This window comes from Camellia sinensis, chromosome 1, assembly GCF_055761805.1.
Source record: "Camellia sinensis isolate YWXY chromosome 1, ASM5576180v1, whole genome shotgun sequence".
In the NCBI taxonomy this organism is placed as follows: domain Eukaryota; kingdom Viridiplantae; phylum Streptophyta; class Magnoliopsida; order Ericales; family Theaceae; genus Camellia; species Camellia sinensis.
Window position 1 is genome coordinate 248,499,098 of NC_138961.1, and position 23,270 is coordinate 248,522,367.

Genomic DNA, 23,270 nt, shown 5'->3' on the forward strand with positions numbered 1-23,270 from the left:
TGATTTGCATAGTTAATCAATGCATAATCCTAGTGACAAACATTATGTCATAGTTTAGTAAAGTCATCTTGCATAAGATGAGTTCTTGAAGGGGATACCTTCCCATAGATCCTATTACTAATGATGTCTCTGAAATTGCAAAAGATGGAGTTCTTCTCTGGTAATCATCAGTAGTTGGTGCTTAACGTAGTGACTAGATAAAATCATACGTAGATACGAGGAAAACATGTGTCCTTAGTCTGTTATTTGGTGTTCTAGTATTCAATAATGAGAAGCATTTAATTTCATGCAACAAGCTTATTAATCTGGCAGTTCCCGATGGCAGTTCCTGCAGTGTTGTTGCTATTCAATTGTGACATTCTTACATCAATTAGGTAAGAAAAGTTTTTCAATTATATATGTGAGTTTACATCCCTTTCTAATATTGTGTTTTAAAGTTGAGACTCGTATGAAAATTTGACTGTTTTAGGTATGCAAATTTGCATTATCTTTCCTTATTCATTTTGGTATTTACAGATTCTACAAACTTTAACGTTTCTTTGTTAAAATATTTAACCTCATGCGGTTTGAGCCCTGGACAAGTCGCTACATGACAATGCTTCCGATGTACCCCAAACTTGGAAAGATGCTCATACTTGGTGCTGCATTCAATTGCCTGGACCCAGTGTTGACTATCGTTACTGGTCTTAGTGTCCGAGATCCATTCTTAACACCAATGGACAAGAAGGATGTAAGTCAAGTTTCCCATATTTGTATGATTAGATGAGGGTCACATACTTTTTTTTGGATAGGCTCAGGTTTAATGATTCATTCTCTTATTTAGATGTTCTTCATAGCTTGCAATTGTAGCTACACTATTGTGTTTCATGCTTTTTGTTCAATGATTCACATACTTTTTCTTGGATAGGCTCAGGTTCAATGATGCAAGGCAAATAATCCTCGAACTCTGTGTTTCATGCTTTTTCTTCATATGCTTTTGGACCATAAAATTTTCATCATTTAAATTTTGATTTATTATTTAATAGATTGGCTTACAAGGAAGTTCATCCAATGAATTTTGGGTGTATGTGGCTTTTGTTTTTTATTTCTGCGCTTTGTATTCTTCAGAGCCTGGAAACTGAACTTTTGTAATTAGTTTTCATTTTCTTCTGCTTAGGAAGCTCTCTGTTTAGCTTATGTTGTGATTCTTAATTTTTTCAGCTAACTGCATACTATACTAAGAAGATCACATTGGAGACCGACAATTCCATTGTTGATATCTTGAAAAGAATCATATTTGTTAACCTTTCAGCATTTTGAATATTTTATAAATAACTAAATTAAAAAGTCATCTTGTGGCTTCTCACTCACAGTGCTGGTGTTCATATTCAACTAGTAGTGTCTTCACATTGAATCAAGCTACTCCTCATTAGTGAGTATTCTGTGTTGTGTCACACAACCTTGAGAACTGTTCTTATTTGATCTTTGTTTATTGTTGCCTCATAACTCTTGTAAACGCATTCATCGAATTATTTTTTTATGCTACTGTTATCATCCTCAAGGTAGTTTACCTCTCCTCCCTATGAACATCATTGTTCAAGTTATTTTCATTTCTTTGCACATTCTTCCTCTGACGCACAAAAGATGTACTTGAGGCTGAACCATGGTGTAAGCCTCTTGAGATTGTTAACTTTTGATGCCTGATCTGCTTGATTCATCTCCTGGAATCATTTTGTACTATGCAAGAAAGTGTGCATTTGTTTTGTTAATTTAGTAAATGAAAGATAAATAGGGAATTAACTATAGTTTTCATAACTTGATGGAATGATTAGGCAAGATTTATGTGTCTAATTTTTGTTCCTTCATGTAATCTATGCAAGTGCTGACATATATGCATTGGCAATGACAACACTGCATCTGTGCTGAAATCACACATTCCTTACAGGTGAGATGATTTTGATTAGTTTATTATTTAATGGATCCTGGCTGCCATCTGTGCTCTCATGAACACATAAACACACTACACGTTAGCTCTGTTCTTTTTCAGATACTCTTTGGTTGATGTAGGGTCAACAATTGATATACAAATAAGTTTAGGAATACAAAAATTGATATATGAATAAGTTTTGGTGTGAGTGCAATGCTTGCCAATATAATGGGTCAACGGGTTACATTTGTTGGGACTTACAACTACATGTCGGTAAGTGGAGTTATTGTCCTTGTATTTGCAGCAGAATTCAGCTGGTCTAGTTATTTAGGTGGTTGTCATTCTTCTCTTGTTTTGTAGTTTAAGAATATTTTGATTTTCTCCAAACTTTTTATTTTTGGTCAGCCGACCACACAACTGGTCTCCAAGGCAAGAAACTGGTCGGTCAGCCACTTTTGGTGGTCGGCCATGGAGGAAAGCTGGTTTTTGGTCTTTTCCTGGTCTCTAGAAGAGAGCTCCTAGCCTTTCCATGTGTTGGGAATGTTGAAGGTCCGAGTTTACCTCTGTTTCGAATGCATTCCGTTGCCCGGTTTGTCCGAAATGCATTTGCTTATCGAGTTGTTGTTAAGTTTGTTTATCGTGTTGTTAAGTTTGCTTATCGAGTTGTCGAGTTTTGTGCATCGAGTTGTTACTCTTTGTTTAATCAACATTGTCGGGATTTGTTTATCGAGTTGTAAACTTGCTAAGGTTTTGTTGTTTCTTAGTAAGTTAAGTTTAATTTGTTGCGTCGGTTCACTACTTGACTTGGCAATGTACAACGCTCGATTTTCATTCAATCTCATTTTTGTGCAAAATGATGCAATGCGATGCTAAGAAAACAAAATACAACACTTTTTGAACAAAAAGCTGTTTCATTCCATCATGATCCTTTTGTTACAACATTTTACAACAAGGGTACAAAGTTTTAAAGAAAATGAAACTGCCTAACACTGTACAATGTGCTATAACTACTAGTAGAAAAGGAAAATAAAACGAGAACATCTGCATTAGTGCTATCAAGCGCAAGACTAAAAGGCCCTCTTCATCCTCTATGCCTGAGCAACCTCTGCGCCATCGCCATCTGAATCGGAGCTGCCATCCTCGGAACCCTCCCCAGCATCACCTCCACTCTCAGAACCGGAGCCAAAGTCCTCCTCTCTGCCTGCGGATGTCTCCGACTGAGGATGCGCAGACTCCTCCTCCTCGCTAGACTCCTCATCATCTCTGATAGGTTCTTTATGCCTGCCTCGATTGTGAGTTGAGCCCCCTCTCCCAGCTCCTCGAGAAGGCCTGGATGGCCCAGCCTGTAGTGGTGGCATCTAAAAAAGAGATAGTTTGAATACATCAGCTAAAGTATGTGTATCAGATGCAGATGCAAGAATGTTGCGTAGAGTGTGTGCTAGCAGATATAGTATGTGAATGTGGTGTGTCAGATGTGCTCTACAGATGCAGTCAACCAATGTAATGAAATGTTCAATTGCAGTATGTCATCAGAAGTATGCTAAGTGCAAGGAAAATTGAAAAATACCGAGACGCTGGCGATGAACAGCTGTGTCTCCCTCCGCAGAACCATGCCTTCAAGCGAGGCCACCGCTCCGAGCAGCCCATCAATGTACTCTCTGGGAGGCTGTAGATGTAAGTGCAAGTCATCAGTGAATGAATGAATGTCTAAATATCTGAGTTGGTAGATCAAAACTGTAAAACATACCAATGGCGAGTCAGGGTCATTGACGTATCGATGATCAGGCAATGGAGGCTCCAGCAGAATCTGGTAGGATGTCCCATTCTGCCAGCCTGTCAGCTCGGTCAGAAGATCCGGCCATCCAGCATGATGATAAGTCGGGGGGATCTCTCTAGCCCTACCCCTCGATGTGCCGGCCCTGCTAGTCAAAGGGGTATCTGCAGCCCGGACTCGACTCGATGATGGCATGCTAACAGCCCTCCTCGTGGGGGTACGGATACCTGTCAATGGGGGCATCAAGTACATATGGCGGTAGGTCACGTTTTCCCCCTCCTCCAAGAGCAGAACTACATCAGTGCCCATCATAGCCTCCTCGACCTCCCGGGGAGTGAGTCTCTCAATAGACCGCATATCCTCTAGAGGTGCTGTCGGGATACCCTGATCGGGGACGCCCATCGTCTGACGCATGAAGCGATCCCCCAGAAACCGGGCCCTGCCCACTGGCCCCTCAAATAAAATACGGTATCGAGAAGAGGCCCACGCCCTAGGGAATTGGAAACGGGTATCTCCTCCTAAAGGTATTCAGGGCTCCCAAGTGATCTGCGGATAACAAATACACAAACTGATTAGATGTCATAAATATGCAAGATGAACCAAAGCATTGCTGAAGAACTGAGAGTTCTAGATTACCTCGGTCGCCTGCACAGTATCAAAGAACTGCCGAAGGAAGGGCAGAGTCTCCCGAGTCCTCGGCTGGCACCGATCCTCGAATCTGCGAGAGTAGGAGATCTTAAGAGGTGCCTCCACCTCGAGCTCTGGGGCCAACATCGGGAAGTATGCATAAACCCATAGCTGTGAAAAATAGAACAATGGCCATCAGAATACAGAATGTATACAAAATACAGAGTGTTGAGTGCATAATGTGAATATAGAATATACGGAAAATACAGAACGCTGAGTGCAGAATGTAGAGTATAGAATGAAAAGTGTGTCGTATGTGCAGTGTATAGATAATGAAAAGCAGGAGTGTAAATCAAGAGGATAGAAAGTACCTCCCAGGCTCTCCAGTAGCCACCGACTATGTTCCCCTGCCCGCGGGAGGTCGCACTAATATAACAGTAAAGGGTAGCGAGGCCGGCGCCGCCCCAATCATACTGGCTGACCTAGGATAAGTCTACTAAAGCACTGAGCAGATAAAGTCCAACTGTGTTCCCCCTGTCGGAGAATAAAGTGGTCCCGAGGAGGAACATCGAAAACCCCGAGCATACTGCTCTATCTTCTCGACGGTCTCGGGCATAGTCCCCCTGTATTGCATGGGAAACCAGGTGTATCTAACTCTACTCGATGATCTGTCGATCGGCGGGCGGACTCCCAACATATAAATCCAAGTCGCCTCCCACTCGCCCATATCTGCGTCATAAGGGACCGGTCGGCTGACCATGTCAAGGCCAGTCAGCATGGCAAAGTCAAATGAGGTCATCATCATGTCCCCAGTAGCTGAAAAGTGGAACGAGTTGGTGGTGTCCCACCATCTCTCCACAAGTGCCCCCATCAGGGTCCTGCTCGTCGGATAACGAGATAGCCCTGCACAGAAAGCTCCAAATCCTGCCTCATCCACGATATGGCGAACAGTATTTGGGAGCTCCGCGTACCACTTTCTAGCAAGGATCGATCCGTAGCCCTGTGTGGAACGGGAAGATACCTGCATTCAAAACGAACATATGTATTCAGTTTCGGAATGAAACATATGAGCCGCATGCAAATGAAGTAACTGGACTGTGTGTTCAGTATGAGTTGCGTACAAATGAAGTAACTGGACTGTGTGTTCAGTATGAGCTGCGTGCAAATGAAGTAAGTAGACTGTGTGTTCAGAATGAGCTGCGTGCAAATGAAAATGTATGAGCTGCGTGTTCAGAATTGAAATGTGTGAGCTGCGTGTTCAAAATGAAGTGAATGAGCTGTGTGTTTAGAAATGAAAATTTATGAGCTGCGTGTTCAGAATTAAGAATGAGCCACGTGCAAATGAAAATGTTTGAGCCGTGTGTTCAAAGTGAGCTGTGTGCCTGAGAAATAAGCTACGTGCCTGGAAATGAGCTGCGTTCCCGAGAAATGAGCTGCGTGCCCGAGAAATGAGCTGCGTGCCCGAAAGTGAGCTATGTGCCCGAGAAATGAGCTGTGTGCCCGAGAAATGAGCTGTGTGCCTGAAGAATGAGCTGTGTGCCCAGAAGACAAGCTGTGTGCCCGAAAAACGAGTTGTGTGCCTGAAAATGTGCTGTGTGCTCGAGACGAGACAAATTGTGTGATAAGAATGAACCGCGCGTTCAGAACAAGCTGCGTGCCCAAATGGACAGAATACTGTGTTGTGCATTGCGTAATTTGAAGAATGCCACTAGTGATAATGTTTTTCCTATCTTTTGTCAGCCCGAAAGAATTAGTGGAAGAACTTATGACTATAAGAGTAATATTTGGAGTTTGGGCATGGTAATTCTAGAGTGTGCTATAGGATGTTTTCCTTACATACAATCCGAAGAACAGTAAGCTTGGCCAAGCTTTTATGAACTTTTGGAGGCCATTGTGGGAAGCCCACCACCTTTTGCTCCACTAGACCAGTTCTCCCCTGAGTTCTGTTCATTTGTATCTGCCTGGTAATGGGTACAATGTTCTCATCTTGCGTTCGTATTATTTTACTGCATTGTGAATATACTATGTTATCAATTATCATCTTCTAGCAATTGCAGTTGGGCATTGTCTTTGTTATTTTTTCATCAGTTAAGGCAACTAGTTGTCTGTTAATGTGTTACTAGAGGGGAACATGCACTATGCATGTGTTCCTCATCTCATTGTAATTCTTCTTAAACGAAGTCATTTTCCACTCACTCTCCTCTGTCATAGATTTTCATATGAAACTTTCTCAGATTTGCCAAGTGGCAGCTATTTAAAGAAGCCAAATCAAAAATATTCTTCCACCAAAACCACATGTGTGACAAACTCTGTTGTTGGATTTATATATAATTTTTATCTTTTAAAGAATTTCTCAAGCAAAATGGGTGCATAAAAGATTAATGAACTAGATTATACTTTCACAGTGATTGAAATCGAGCCCTATTCCAAAATGTTAAGCCTCGTAAACCTGTTGGGGGTAAGGTGAGCCCTAATAACACCTATAGTTGAGGTAGGTCATAGGTCCAAAACTAGGACATGAAATCTAAGGGGTTAGAGGTCAGGTTACCTACATTATTTGGCTGGGGGGTAAGGGAGAAGAAATTGCAAGTCTGAGATGGCATTTTGACTTAAACTTCCATCAACTTTGATAACTACATTTTGGCTTCTGTCTCTTGAGTTGCCTATACCTTTTCCAGTATGATGTCGAGTGATCAATTTCATAAAATCAGTTATAGTTCCATTTTTCTATTCCTTGTGAACCTTGGCATTGTGGCAAGATTAGCAATTGATCAGTTTTCTCATTATTTTTTAGTACAAACTAATTTTGAATTTGGACCAAGATGAATGTAGATATATATATATATATATTTTAATCTTTTAAACATGAGTTCTTGCTACTAGACGAGGAGTTTGTGTTGCTTAATGACATTTAGTTGTAAATTGCAATATTTAGGCCATTAACCATGCATTTCATTAGAATTTCAATAATAAAATTGGACCTACTGCAACTGGGAAAGCACCTTGTACCTACTCCTAGGGATCATTTCACTGTTTGTTGATTGAAAAAGTATTAAATGCCAACAACATGATCATCTCAAGAGTTACTCCAAGCATGATCTAGATTTTGTTTGTGGAATATTTTCTGCTCAGAGCAATGTTCCTACGCATTTTTTCTCCCTCCTTGCTTTGTTGTCCACAATTCACATTGCTGCTGTGAATGTAGAGAATCTCAAGTTTAATCATCTGCAAAGTTTGTTTTTAAAGTAGCATTGACATTTTAAAGTAGCTTGAGTTGTTTTTGAAGTAGCAATGATATTTTGAAGTAGCCTGAGTTGCTTGACATATCTTCTCCCCTTATAACATGACAATTTTGTTCAAATTGGTATCTTGACTGTATTGTTTTTATGCATGTGCAGCATACAAAAGGACCCTCGAGACAAATTGTTAGCTTTGGACCTTCTGGTTAGTATATTGCTTAATGAGAATGTAGACTTGTTGGGCTTGTTTGGTTTTGTTTTTGTTTTCATTTTCTGTTTTTATTTTCTGGGAAAACACGGATGTTTTGTCTTTCAGTACTTGACTGCTGAACCTCTTTCATTCATGCAGAGTCACCCATTCATCAAGAAGTTTGAAGATAAAGACATTGACTTAGGGATTCTGGTAGGTAGCTTGGAACCTCTTGTAAATTTTCCGAGATGATCTGTCTTGTAATGATGTTAGGAGTGTAGGAATTTTTCTCCCCTATGTGTATTGGTTAACAATTTACTAGAACATTACCTAAAGCATATAGCTGCAATTAAGCAAATGTTTCCCTCACTTTGTTTTTCTATTCCTAAGCATATTGCAGTTTGATGTATGAATCAAATTTGCATGCAAAAAATAAATAAATAAATAAATAAAAAAGAAACCCAGTACTTGTGTATGCTTTTATGAGATTTAAGAATCGACTGCAGTATTTTTGTCGAGCAGTGGCATTTCTTTGAAGGGTTGTTTTGAGGTTATGACACCAAATGTTAAGCCCCATCAACATGGAAATCTATCAATATTATTAATCAATTGTTTTTTTTCCCTCTTTTTTTTTTCAAAAAAATAATAAATAGATAAATGTGATTGCATGCCCATGGGGAAGCTTTTGCTCAGTTGCCTGCAGGGAAATCTCAGTTAAAACAACTGTGTCAGTAAGAGGTGGAATGGTTTTGAACATTGGCCTATGTGTATCTAGTTTTTATCTTGTAACTCTTGTCTAGATTATTCAGAGTGACGTATAACAAGGCATTGTGGTTTCACTAATAGATAGCTTTTGCTAGAAAATTGAGTATCTTGTGTGTCTTTCTCTTTGCAGCTAGCAGAAGCAACAAAGCACAATTTTCATGCGATTACAGTGATCACCTTGCTCTTGTCTGGGCTTATGAGGGCTAGAAAGAAGCTGAGACATAGTTGGATATGAATACTGCTAGAAGAATTTTCGTTCTGCTCAATCAATGAAAGCTATTAATGCTCTGCGAAGGGAGTTCTACTCTTCACTTCAAGAATATGTTTTAAATTTTAATGCTAGATGGATGTGAATTGGATGATTATATAGATTACAAGCGGATTTTTAATTGAAGGAATATGTACTTTGGAATTACTTGTGGAAGAAAACTTGTACTAGTTGTTGACTTTAATTAAACATGTTCAGAATTTAATGATTTATATATTTTGTTGAATGTTCATGATTCAGGTGAATTGTTGGTTTTCAAAACTTAATGATTTATATATTTTGTTGAACGTTTATAATTCAGGTGAATTGTTCGTTTGATTGATTATTGTAGATTACAGATTGTATTGAATGGATTGGATAGATTATTATGAATTTCAGGTTTATTTTGTTGTATGTTTGGCGCAAACATTCCTTTTGGCGACCAAACTTGTAACGCCCTCAAAATAATAACATTAAACCCATCAATATAGACATGCATTGATATATAAAAGTTCCACATTTTTCTATTCATCAGAGTTCCATTACCAAAAAGTATTACATGTTAACGACAAAAGCAAATGCCCTAAAGGGTTACAGCTTTCCAAGTTAACACTTAGTTACAACAAAAGAGTGCTAACTCATTTACACATTAAGCCCTTGGCTTAAATATACATGTAATACAACAAAGAAAATAAACAACAAAAATCTGCCCGCCTCTAGCCTCCCAAGCTACGTCCTTGGAGGTGGCATGCTACCTGTACCTGAAAATGATGTTCCCATATAGGGTGAGCTACAGCCCAGCAGAAATATATTAAACCAACTATGAACAATGACTAAAAGATTAGCAATTGATAGATGGCCAACACTGATACATCCACATATATCACATCATAATTTCATAACATACAAGTCTATGTCACATTTCATTCCCCACCTTTGTTCAATAGATAAGCATATTAACTATATCAACACATCAACAGATAAGCCTATTAGCCGTATCCACACTTCACTAGACAAGCATATGAGCTGTATCTACACTTCACTAGACAAGCATATGAGCTGTGTCTACGGAGTTCATCCCCTATCTCCTCCCAATCCTATCTGGTTTAGAGGTTCATCCCCCATCTTTCCCTAAACCGCGGAGTTCATCCCCCATCTCCTCCTCTACACATAATGCATATAAACTCAAAGGTTCTATACACAATCAGTGAATACATAAAATAAAAGTATTCTATCCACCGTCATATTCTATGACACATTCGATCGATTAGTTTTAGTTTGCCTAATCATCATGCATTGTCTACAACAATCAAGACTATCCTCTACCGATAGCCCAAAGCAGTTATTTCTAAACAGAAAATAAATGCACAAAAAGGATATTAAATCAACATTTCAATTAGGCGAGCGATAAATGATCCAACTACACCCTCTAATCCCTTCCCTTTCCACTTTCCACATTTTCGATTCAATCTCTCATTTCCGACAATTAATTATACAAATTAATCAATCAATGTAATTAGGGCATTTTCCATAATTAACATTTCAACTCCCACGGTTTCAATTTCATCAATGTTTCAACATTAATTTCATTCCTTCATGCCAAACATGCATTTAGGTTTTGTATATTTAAAAACCCCAACTTTTGTACAATTTCACAAAGGCCCAAACTCTCTAGAAATTACCCAACAATCCCCCAGCATATCGAAATGTCAAAATTTAAAGACAAAACTCATAGAAAGGAGTAGGATATCCCTACCTCGAAGTTAGAGCTCGGATGGAGAAGAGACCAAAACCAAAGTACTCCAAAGACCAAGATTTTCGGATCAAAATGAGGCCCTCGACGATCAACACAACTTTTACAAAGACCGAAGAGAAGGAGGACACTCTAACTAGATCAAACCCTAGAGAGAAGGGAGTTTCTAGAGAGAGGGGCTCTCAAAATGGGTTTTAGAAAAAGTAGGAGAGAGAAAGAAAAGTAAAAAGTGATTTAAAATCACCCAGCGGATAACTCATATATGACATACCCGCTCGAGCGGAGAACACAACGCTCGAGCGTCGAGAACAAAAATCTGGACACGCTCGAGCGCAATAAGGCCCGCTCGAGCGCCAAGACACAACATTAAAGCACTTCCGCTCGAGCGCGAAAACCAGTCCGCTCGAGCGTAGATTTCCCTCTCCCAGAACTTATATCCAGAAAGTGCTACCCGCTCGAGCGCCGACAAACCCGCTCGAGCGCTACCGCTCGAGCGTAAACAAACCTGCTCGAGCGTAAAAATCACACCTGCAGAAGTTTTGCAGGGACACGAAATACTAGGGGTGTGCAATCCCCGCTCGAGCGCAAGGAGACCCGCTCGAGCGCAAGGAGACCCGCTCGAGTAGAACGCCTAAAAACTGGGCAACAAGGAATTGAAACCAAGGCCTAACCAACCTGTAACAACCCTGTCCAAAACATCCTAAAACTCAATCAAGTGGAATTAAAGGACGACAACAAGATAGGTACCACTACCAACTTCACGGAACCGAGTCCGGAATACGACAGAACAGTAAAGGGACAACCGGGATCGCTATAAAACTTTTTGGTCGTGAAATGTGACAATTGGCGACCAAAATTTTTGATCGTGGAATGTCACAATTGGCGATGAAACTTTTTGATCGTGGAATGTGATAATTGGCGACAAAACTTTTTGGTCGTGGAATGTGACAATTGGTGACTAATATGTTTGGTCGGGAATTTGTCACTTTTCACGACTAGAGTGTTTTAGCGACTAAATGGATTAGTCGCGGTGATGATATATTTAGCAACCAAAAATTTAGTTGGCAAATCTAACTTTTTCCCGACTAAAAAAAGTTTTGGTCGCTAATTACTTTTGCCGACCCTCAATTGGCGACCAAAGTAGCGACAAAAAAAATTAGCCGCGAATAGTTTTTGCCGACTAAAAATGGACTTTTGCCGACCAAATTTTTAGTCGGCAAAAATGTAATTTCCTGTAGTGACCAAAACAATACCACAATAACAGATAGGATCACATGGAAAGAAACTTTCTACTAAGAAAATTTAATAGATCAATAGAAAAAATTTGGAATTAATTGAAATACTGATTTATAAGATGAAATTTATTTATAAATATTCCAAAGTTGAAGCACAAGAATATAGGTCTCTTTTGAGAAGTGGATTAAAAGCTCCTTCTCAGCTTTTAACCCATTTTAAATTACATTATCTCTTACATTTTTTTATATATATATATATTTTTTTTAAGAAAAGTTAAAAAAAAAAAAAAAAACCAAAACACTAATTTTTAATCGTCTTTTACATAGTAATTCCCAAATCACCATTGCATTTGAAGCGCCATCTACAAAGTTGAGTTCTGGTGCAGCTTTTTTTTTATAGTTTTTTTTTTTTTTCTTTTCTTTTTTTGTATAGAGTTTCTCGGATTGATTTGGTGTAATTTTTATTTATTACTTAATAGCCAAAATAAAAACTTAAATAAATTAAAGAAAAAAAGTAAATTAATTAAAAATTGATTAATAAATTATTGGGTGAAGTACCAATAAGTCTCAAAATATGATCTTGTGAACTGTTTAGCCTTCTATTTTTTCTTATAAACCCAAAAGTCTCATGAAAGTGAAAATTATATAAAAAGGTAGTCACTGATATGTTTGGGTTTAATTTTTTAAGGATAAAGGTGATTTTCTCAAAATGTAAAATTACACATTTAGGCAATTTACATTATAGAAGTTTTGGATTTTTTCCTAATTCTAGAACAAATTCTGTATTACGAACAAAAACGTAACACTCCAATGTAACACTCCAATAACGTAACACTTTAATGTAACACACTAAAAAACTTATTAGGATATTGCACTAAGATTTTGTTTTTAGTGTTACATTAAAATGTTGCGTTTGAATATCATATTGAAGTATTACACTTTTTAGTGGGTTAATATGCTTTGTGGATGTGAAACCTACTATTTTTTACCAATTAAAACTTATGTAATCATTTTAGGCTTACACCAAGTAGGTAACATAAACAATCCCCACAATTAGATCTTATTTGTCATAACCTAAAAGAGTTAAAAAGTTAAAAACTCACTATCCTATTTAAGTTACATCATTTTATTTAAGTTACATCACATCTCTATCACATCACTTCATACTCAACCTATACCTAGCCTATATTTGATAAAAAATCAAAAAGTGAACTTATTTAGATCATCTCAAACCACCACTTACTCTATGAAATCTCTAAAAAAATGAAAATATTAAATCATACCTTATCCACATACAACCAAATCTCCAAAAAAAAAAATTTAAAATCAAATCTCAAATAAGGACAAATAAGTAAACTCTAATATTACTAAATCAAATTAATAATACATACCATAAATAAAAAGAACTAATTAACTTATAAAAAAATATATAAAACTAAATAAATTAATATTTTTTAAATAAGATTTATTAGTAATTTTTTTTAAATTGTTTTAATTTTGGACTTCAAATAAATTGTATGCATACCTGCATTGCACGGAAGTCTTAAAAAAGCGAAGGATCAATAGGGAGGGAGGGCCCAATTTTTTCAATTTCTCGTGTAAAGTTGTGTGAACTAGCTGAGTGCTGGGCTGTGTCTCTCTGGTGTGATGATGGTCCCCCTAACCATTACTGGACACTCCTTATAAAAACACTTGTGAGAAAGTTGGTTGCTAAATTATTATGCATATCCTCAACTCATCCTTTCTCTTTTCACCCTTATATAGTAGATAGTAGAGGTGTGCGTAATACGATTCGGATGATTTAAAAGTAAAATTATAAATTAAATGGTATTTTAGTGAATTAGTGGATTGACAAATTTTGATTTAGACAATTTTAAGCAGATTGAAGAATAATATTCCAACCCATTATTAAGTATTTACATGATATATAACACTAATTTGTATAATATTTTTCATATATATAATACAAATAAATTTTATATAATATTTTTCATATATATAACTATTAATTTGTAACAAATTTCGCATTTTAAATCTCTTTCACATTCATTTTTAATTTGATATTTTATTAGAGATTAAAAAATATATATGTGTTAATTATAGCGAATCAGAATGGTTTTGAAAGCGAATTATAAATTTTAAAATTTAATTTGCGATTAACAGATAGAACGGTGTAAATTGATGCGGATCAATATTGAAAACTCTAGAAATCCCCTAGATGTTGATTTGTGATTATGTATCAATTTTAAGCAGTATATAACAATCCCAATCAAACAATCAAGACAAATCGACACAACGATTTTACGTGGAAAAACCACAATTGGACACCTCCAATTGTGATAAAAAACCACGGACAACAACCACAAAACAATCCACTAAGAAGATATAAAGGAATTACACAGGTATACTCTTAATTACATAGTGAATCCACGCCCGAATTGAACCAACCTCTATGTGCCTCTTCCAACCCCGTCTTCACCTCGGAATTGTCTTGACGATGAGCCACTCCAGAATCCACCAAAGCTTCAGGCTCAAATTCTTCAGAATCTACCGAAGAACAACTCTCTCTTTTGTATGGAATGAACAAACAATCCTTTGATGTATTCTCTTTAAACCATGAGTTGAATACTCAATAAGACATCAAAGAAAACTAGCAAAATATCCCCAGATATAAACCTTAGAACCCAAGAAGATCTGGAGAAGTAATCCTAGATTTGGCCCGACACGCGAATTTATAGAATCTGAGATCGCGCGGTCCGCTCGAGCGTGGGATTTCCCGCTCGAGCGGAGACAGCATATTCTGCGATTCATACAAGGTCCACGCTCGAGCGTCAGTTTCCACGCTCGAGCGTGGAATCACAACATTCAGTATATTTTGCAGGCATAGCAGAGATGCTGTGAGGGTCAAAACCCCGCTCGAGCGTCACTTTTCCCGCTCGAGCGGGAAGACAATTTTAAATACATTTTTGCATTTTGCTTTGGCCGTGAGCTGACCGGGCAACTTGAAACCCGTCATAATTAGCGAAGTGGCAATCTTGAAAGCATTAAACACCACAAACTTCTCTGCAAGGCACGATTCGGGTTGGATTCGCATCTAATAAACTCATAGCCTCACTGAAATAAAAGTGTGAAAACAAATACAACTCAAAGGAGTTTTGTCAAACGGGGTTGCCAAGAATAAAAACCTAACAATCTCCCCCTTTGGCAATGCTGTGACAAAACACACCTAACAAATAAAATCCTAAACACCCCAACTCTTACAGCCAATAAAAACAAACTTCTTTCTCAAGGTCATGATCTGCAAAACAACTATTAGTGCCACAATCTCCAAAACAACTATTAGTCCCACAAGAGTATATGAAAAAGTAATAGACATATGACACGATTATCTTGAAACATGAGATGGAAAACATGAATAGATGAAAACTAAGACTCATGAAAAACAACTCTTAAACAACAAAAGTAAGATCATAAACCACACAAGCAATGATATGACGATGTAAATACCAGGAGCATGTAAGACAGTGCATAGTGCAAAACAACTAAAGCCAATCTCCCTTACCAAACAAATTAAAGTGATCATGCTAACAAACTCTTGTAAAGATAAACCAAACTCCCCTTCATTAAAAACAAAGAACAAGAAGAAAACGACAAACAATAATATGGTGGAGCAAGCAAGGAATTTCAGATTAGTACCTTAAAACACACAAGACTATCCAAGAAACACAATTACTTGAAAACACAATATGCACAATCTATAGAAGATTCCTCATAAAAGAAAATGATGCATTAAGTGAAAAGCATAGATCTCATGAGAAAAGTGTGTGTGTGACTCTTGGAGTTCGACAAACACTAGATTCAAATCCTAGTAGTGATCTGAAAGTTGGACCTCCGACAAGAGAATCTAAGCACAACAAAGGAAAGTCAAACCACTAGGAATCAAGGGGTATTTGGTGAGTAAAAGCGGAGGCTCCCCCTCAATCAATAAATCATTTATTTTTTTCACATCTTTTTCTTTTCTTTCTTTTGCACATTTTTTTCTTTCTTTGGCACATCTTTTCTTTTCTTTCTTTTGCACACTCATTGGCGGCTGACACACTCAAGAGTATGGAAACCGAACCAGAGAAGCATGGATATCATAAGGATGGCCTGGTTGGTGACTCTGAGGTAGCCTTTTCCTCATGGCTGGACTGCAAATAATTAATGGGAAAGCCGTGGAGGTGAAAAAAGATAAAAGATGGTTAAGAGACTCAATATCACCCATGATATGCTAGTATAGGTCAATTTCTCTAGAAAAGCAAAAGATACAATGCCAGAAGTCCATAGAAAAAAAATAATCACTAAGGCGGAAGACTCCGATATTTTCTAATTCAAGAGTGTGTACAGAATGAGACATACTAATAAAAAAACACACGCTCTAAAATGAGTAATGACCACAGAAAGCACACGTATATTAACATGTAATGGATATTCTTATCAATTCCAATATGCACCAAGGACCACTCAAAAATTTTAAGCTTGCTAAACCATACAAAGAAAATCTTTTTGGGATTTTTTTTTTCATTTTTTTTTTCTTTTTCTAAACAAAGCAAGACAAAAAACGAATAAGCACACATTTTTTTTTTAAACAAAGCAAGACAGAAAACAAACATGCTCACATTAAAAGACTAAAAAAAAAAAAAACACACAGAAACCCACAAACTAAAACTAATAAACAAATTAATACAAGTTAAGTTTTCTCACCCAAACCGCTTTAGTATGAACAAAATTGTGAGAATTGTGGTTCTTGGGTGGTGTCTTGACGTTGTGGTTCCCTTCTCTTTCAATGAGAACCCATCTTGACATGGTTTCCAACTTCTTATTCCTAGAGCTAGGCAAATGCAAACTCGCTCCATTTTTGGTCTCAAGCACATCAAAATAACGAGGTCTAAAATGACTCTTAACCTCATTACCTCCAATGAAGTGTCTCCTACCCCACGAGATGTTGGAATTTCTTCCATCTCTATAAGACACTTTCACATGCAACTCATAACAATAAGGGCGAATATGACCATGCATACCACAATGATGACAAATAAAAACAGGGTGTACAGGGTATACCTTCTTTTCTTTTACCTTACCAACTCTAGGAAGTTTGAGAAGTCCATCCTTATGTTGAATTTTTTGTTCTCCCTTTCCTTGAGTTCTTGTATCATGAGATATAGGTGCACTCTGTTTTTTCTCTTTGTTATCACCAAAGCCAATGCCACTCTTGTCACAACACATTTGTTGAGACCCAATGATATCTTCTAAAGTCTTTGATCCTTTGTTCCAAAGACCAATGGTAGCCATAGCAACCTTGTGCTCTTCCTCTTGCTTGATGATTAGTTCTTCCAAGGCAAGTTGAGACATCTCGAGAGTTTCAATCTTTTCTTCATATGTTGCATAGATTTGCTGTAGCTCATTCCTCTCTGTCTCATAAGTGAAGAGTTTTGCACAAAGAGCTTGTCGATCATTAGCTATCTTGATTTCATCAATCCTAGCCTCGGAAATCTCCTCCTTTAGTTTGACATTCTCACTTTCACATGCTATGAGTTTCATAGTGAGTTTGTCATTTAATTTGGATAACTTAAGAGATTCCTTATACAACTTTTCATAAGCTTGCTCAAGCTCTTCATTATCACTTTCTGAGGATTCATCATCAGTGGCATTCTCAACCGGGCTCTTCGGATACTTTGTTCGTCCTTCAGTTTCGGACGCCGCCATGAAAGCAAGGAATTGTTTATGTCCCTCTTCGCCTTGATCTTTGTTGTTACTTTCATTTTCATCATATTCTGATTCATCATCCCAAGTGATGGCGAGGGCTTTCTTCTTCTTCAAACGAGTGGGGCATTTTGAAGCAAAGTGGCCATATCCTTGGCATTCATAGCATTGGACTCTTTCAGAGTTCCTTTGTATCTTTTCTTTCTCCTTCTTGGCTATAGAATTAATTTTGAGTTTATCTTTGTCTTTAGATTTATGAGTATGAGTAGATTCCAAAAGATTAGGATTTTTTTTCAAAAAAGATTTTTTAAATTGTTTTATAAAAGCATCCGTAATCTTGAAATCTATCTCACAATCCTCATTAGAATCCTCTTCAACTCTATGAGCACTACTATAAGCAATAGTATCTTTTTGTTTCTTTTTGAAATTCCTATGTGCCTCATAAGTTTGGAGATTTCCAACCAACTGATCCAGCTTGAGGTTGTCACCATCTTGAGCCTCCTCAATAGCCGTAACTTTTGGTTGGAACCGATCGGGCAAGGATCACAAAATTTTTCCCACAACTTTGGATTCTGGTATTTTTTCACCTAAATTGAAGCTGAAATTTACAATATCACTCAACTTCGCATAAAATTCATCAAAGGTCTCATTATCTTTCATTGAAAGGATTTCGAAACTAGACGTGAGCCTTTGAAGTTTTGAGTGTTTAACAGAAGGAGTGCCCTCATGAATAGTTTGTAAGATATCTCAAGCCTCTTTTGCGACTTTACAATTACAAATACGACTAAACTCTTCAGGTGTGACAGCGCAAAAGGGAGAATTGATAGCTTTACTAATCCAGCTACTATTTTGGTAATCAATTGTGTCCCATTTTTCAATTGGTTTGGGGAAAGTTACTCCATCAATGGTAATTGTTGGTTCGGTCCACCCATTCATGACATATTGCCAAACTTTTTCATTTATTGATTTCAAAAATGATCTCATCCGAGCTTTCCAAAATGAATAATTGGATCCGTCAAGTAGGGGTAGTCGAACCATAGAATTTCCCTCACGTATTGAATCCATTATCACAAATCAAACAAGATCTCGCTCGTTTTTTAAAAACAAAATAGAGCGACCTGCTCTGATACCAATTGAAAAATCTAGAAATCCCCTAAATGTTGATTTGTGATTATGTATCAATTTTAAGCAGTATATAACAATCTCAATCAAACAATCAGGACAAATCGACACAACGATTTTACGTGGAAAAATCACAATTGGACACCTCCAATTGTGATAAAAAGTCACGGGCAACAGCCACAAAACAATCCACTAAGAAGATAAAAAGAAATTATACAGGTATACTCTCAATTATCTAGCGAATCCACGCCTGAATTGAACCAACCTCTACGTGCCTCTTCCAACCCCGTCTTCACCTCGGAATTGTCTTGACGATGAGCCACTCCAGAATCCACCAAAGTTTTAGGCTCAAATTCTTCAAAATCCACCGAAGAACAACTCTCTCTTTTGTATAGAATGAACAAATAATCCTTTGATGTATTCTCTTTAAACCATGAGTTGAATACTCAATGAAACATCAAAGAAAACTAGCAAAATATCCCTAGATATAAACCTTAGAACCCAAGAAGAAGATCTGGAGAAGTAATCCTAGATTTGGCCCAACACGCAAATTTATAGAATCTGAGATCGCGCGATCCGCTCGAGCGTGGGATTTCCCGCTCGAGCAGAGACAACATATTCCGCGATTCATACAAGGTCCACGCTCGAGCGTCAGTTTCCACGCTCGAGCGTGGAATCACAACATTCAGTATATTTTGCAAGCGTAGCAGAGATGCTGTGACGGTCAAAACCCCGCTCGAGCGTCACTTTTCTCGCTCGAGCGGGAAGACAATTTTGAATACATTTTTGTATTTTGCTTCGGCCGCGAGCTGACCGGACAGCTCGACCCCCGTCATAATCAGCGAAGTGGCAATCTTGAAAGTATTAAACACCACAAACTTCTTTACAAGGCACGATTCGGGTTGGATTCGCATCTAATAAACTCATAGCCTCACTGAAATAAAAGTGCGAAAACAAATACAACTCAAAGGAGTTTTGTTAAACGGGGTTGCCAAGAATAAAAACCTAACAAATATAATTTTAACAGAATATGTGGTATTTTGTATGACCCTAATATATACCATTGGTGTCTTTAGATTTTGATTTTAATTTATAATTTGTTTTTTTTTTTTTTTTTTTATCAATAGTGAAACTTACATGTTTACCATGTGTACGGAATTTTGAGTGCATCACTAAGGATTAGTAAAGGTTTATAAGCGTAAATTACACTCACTTTCTGTGATGTTTGAAAAATTAGAATTAGATTTATAGCAATTTGATTCATGTATACGGAATTTTGAGTGCATCATTAAGGATTAGTAATTTATTAATCGTATAAATGAAAAGTTAATGTTATTATTTATTTACTTTTATTTATTTTAATAATTATCTACCATATGTATTAGTTTTGATAATTTAAATTTGACTAAGAGATAAACAATTTAATTATGCCATATTTGTGAACAAATAATATTTTTCTTAATTTTTATAAAAATTGAGTGTAATTTTTTTTATAATTTATTAATTTTTTATTTATAAAAAATTAAAATTTTATTTTCATTTTAATGATTGGTAAGAAGTAAGAGCATTGCTAATGAAAATGTTAATTTTGTATATGTTTAAACGTGTTATATGATAAAAAGTGATAAAAATAAAATTTAAAAATATATATTAAGAATTTATTAATTTAAAAAGTAAATGGTAATGTAAGCTGTGTCTTAAGAATTTATAAATAATAGATGAAGTAAATGAATAATACAAAAAAAAAAAAAAAAAAAATTGAATAGCCCCACCCCACCAGTGTGCCGTGCCATGCCGTGCCCGTCCCCTCTCTCTTTATCTCTCTTATTTGCAATTGTTAGACAACTCGCCACAGTTAACAAGCGAAGTGACTTAGGCATTGTTTGGAAAGCGTTAAAGTGGTTATTTTAGCCACAAAAGATAAAATAGGTTATTTTAGTCATAAAAAATAAAACATCACATTCAACTCATAATCATCACACTCTTCTCTCACAAAAAAATTAAAAAAAGCTAAAAAGCCAAAAAATCCTTCCCAAACCAAACTTTTTAACTTAGACTAAAATAGTCAAAAAAGTTAAAAAGTTAACCTACTTCCCAAACGGAGGCTTAAGCTTCTTACACAAAAAAATTGCTTTTAACACTATTCTTAGCAGTTTCACTGTGTAACAAAGTAAGGGAGAAACTGTTAAATATTTGGAGGCATTTAGAATGATTTAAATAAGTATATTTATTTTTTTATTTTTTTTATAAAAGTATATAAAAAATTTAAAAAATGATGTGACTTAAAAAAATAAAAATATTCTTATATCTCAAAATCTTAGCTTATTTTCAAAAATCAATGAGTAAAATAATATGAATTTCTTATTTTGTTCTTCTTTTAAATTCATTAATAATATAAAAAATATAATTATGACAATTAATATTCTCCAAAAAATATACTATCAAAGGGTAATTTTGAAAATTTATTTTTTTTAAAAGTGCAATAATTATACTATAAAAAAAATTAAATTCTTTAAAAAGAACTATTATTTTAAGACAAAAGAAGTAAAAAAAAATACACTTCCATAAGCTCATTTGTGAGAGAAAAAATAAAATGATTATGAATTTAATGTGATATTTTATTTTATTAGCTATTTTATCTTTTTGTAGATTTTAGCCAAAAAAAAAAAAAAACCAAAAACTTGCCAAACAGGGCCAAAATGCAGGGAAGTTCTGTTATACAGGTAATTGAAAGACATAAATCATATGTATATTTATTTATGTCATTTATTTGTTTAATTAAGATCATTTTTTTTCTTTACTTATTGATGTTACAGCGAGTTCCAGACGGCTCGGGTCGGTTTGATCCACGCTTCCCAAACTGATGCCCAAGATACCAAACCCTCGGAGGGACTTGCACAAGAGTTCAATGGGGAACAGGGAGTTCCCCAGTGAACCCTCCGACGAACAAGTTAGAGAGGTGTGGATGGTGAAGATATAGTGGAAAAAGAGAGACAGAGAACTTAACCTTTTCTTTGTCTTAGATGCCTGCTTATATCCTTTGCTCATCATTTCCTTGTCCACTCCGAGCCGTCATTTTGGCTGAAAGTCTATGTCCTAGCTTGCCTTGTTCATGGTGAGGCTGTTCTGTTCTGACATGAACGGTTATCGCAATAAATATGGCAAGGAAACTCATTAATGGCTGATGTGTGGTGCAATAACTTTGCAGGATCTTTGTTTGCTAATATGGTTGGTTCTTCGCTTGCCACGTGTTTAGATGTCATTGGCCCTTAATGCCACGTTGAGTTTCAGCAGTGTTGGGTTTTAGTGTTTGAATTATGTATTGGGCTCTAAGTAATGGGCCAAAAGCTCCTATAGGCCCACCTATGTCAGTAGTCCCATATTCCCAAGTGCAGCTTTAGTCCAACGAAAGGAATAAGGAAGAAAACAGGGATTGTGAGAGGTCATCGGAGAGAAGACCGTTGGAGAAGCGGGCTGACCACGAAGGAGGATCGAGCGAGAAGGTCGACTGAGAGGAGGACCGACCGCGAAGGGTGACCAAGTAAGAAGGTCGACTGAGAGGAGGGCCGACCGTGAAGGGTGACCAAGTGAGAAGGTCGACTGAGAGGAGGGCCGACCACGCGGGGTGACCGAGTGAGGAGGTCAACTGAAAGGAGGGCCGACCGCGCGGGGTGACCGAGTGAGGAGGTCGACTGAGAGGAGGGCCGACTGCGAGGGGTGATCGAGTAAAAAGAGGGAGTGGCGGTGCGCGGGGATCGAGGAGCGGCGGGGCATGTGGTGATGTGAAGTGAAATAGACGGGGTAGGGGAAGGGGGCAGTAGATCATGGTTGTACACGTGGCAGAATCCCATAAATGTGGTAGGTTAGGCGTTGGGCAAGAAACGAAGGGATAGGTTAATAGAGGGCGTTGAAAAGGCGGTTTTGGAAAAATATTTGAAAATTTTCAAACTAGCAAAATTTAATCTTGACCCTTGGAATATAAGGAAGCCTTGGGCGTTTGGGGTTATCTGCTTTACCTATCTTATTGCAAAAAACCAGAACGCCCCGGAAGTAAACTCATTTGTGCCGAGTGATACACCTTTGCAACATTTTGCGAACTTTCTTGTACTAGCGTCTGAAGCTATACGCAGGCATATACGAGAGATGGCTCGAGATGATGTGCCCACCATGAGATTGGATTCATTGGGAGACGACGACGCGGAGGAGCTGGCAGAGCAATATAGGGCGGAGAAGCGAGTAGGGAGTGGGGGGGAGCCGGTGGGGCGACCTCACTCGTCCACGCTGATAGCGGCTGAGAAGCCAATCAGTCAGGTAGAACCGGATCACTGGCACACGAAGGCCGACAAATCGACTTTTACCGCGGAGGAGTTAGAGGGTATGCGGGAGAAGTATCAGATTCCCGTGGATGCCGACATCGAAGGAGAGGCCATCTGACGTCCGACCGGGGGAGTTTGCCCTCTACGAAGAGGCGTTGAAGGGGGGGTTGAGGTTGTCGCTCCCGCAGATAGTAGTGGATGTGCTAAACCGGTTGGAGGTGGCACTGGGTCAGCTAATGCCGAATGCGTGGAAAATATTATTGGCCTGTGCGAGTGCGTGGCCACAGGCGAATGAGGGAGTTGCTATGACAGTGGATGAGTTTTTTGCTTGCTACAAGGCTTCAGGCCAGCAAG

General features: G+C 37.6%; 1 long non-coding RNA gene across 2 annotated transcripts; it reads left to right on the forward strand.

Annotated features, from left to right (window-relative positions):
- Positions 1-319: 319 nt before the first annotated feature.
- On the forward strand, positions 320-9,014 carry LOC114280924 (uncharacterized). 2 transcript variants are annotated; one of them, XR_014348068.1, is made up of 6 exons: positions 320-374; positions 517-730; positions 1,860-1,924; positions 7,706-7,751; positions 7,896-7,949; positions 8,632-9,014. It is a non-coding gene; the product is annotated as an uncharacterized LOC114280924 (long non-coding RNA). The 2 variants fall into 2 exon arrangements; XR_014348069.1 differs by lacking the exons at positions 320-374; positions 1,860-1,924 and having other exon boundaries at positions 564-730.
- The last annotated feature ends 14,256 nt before the right edge of the window (positions 9,015-23,270 follow it).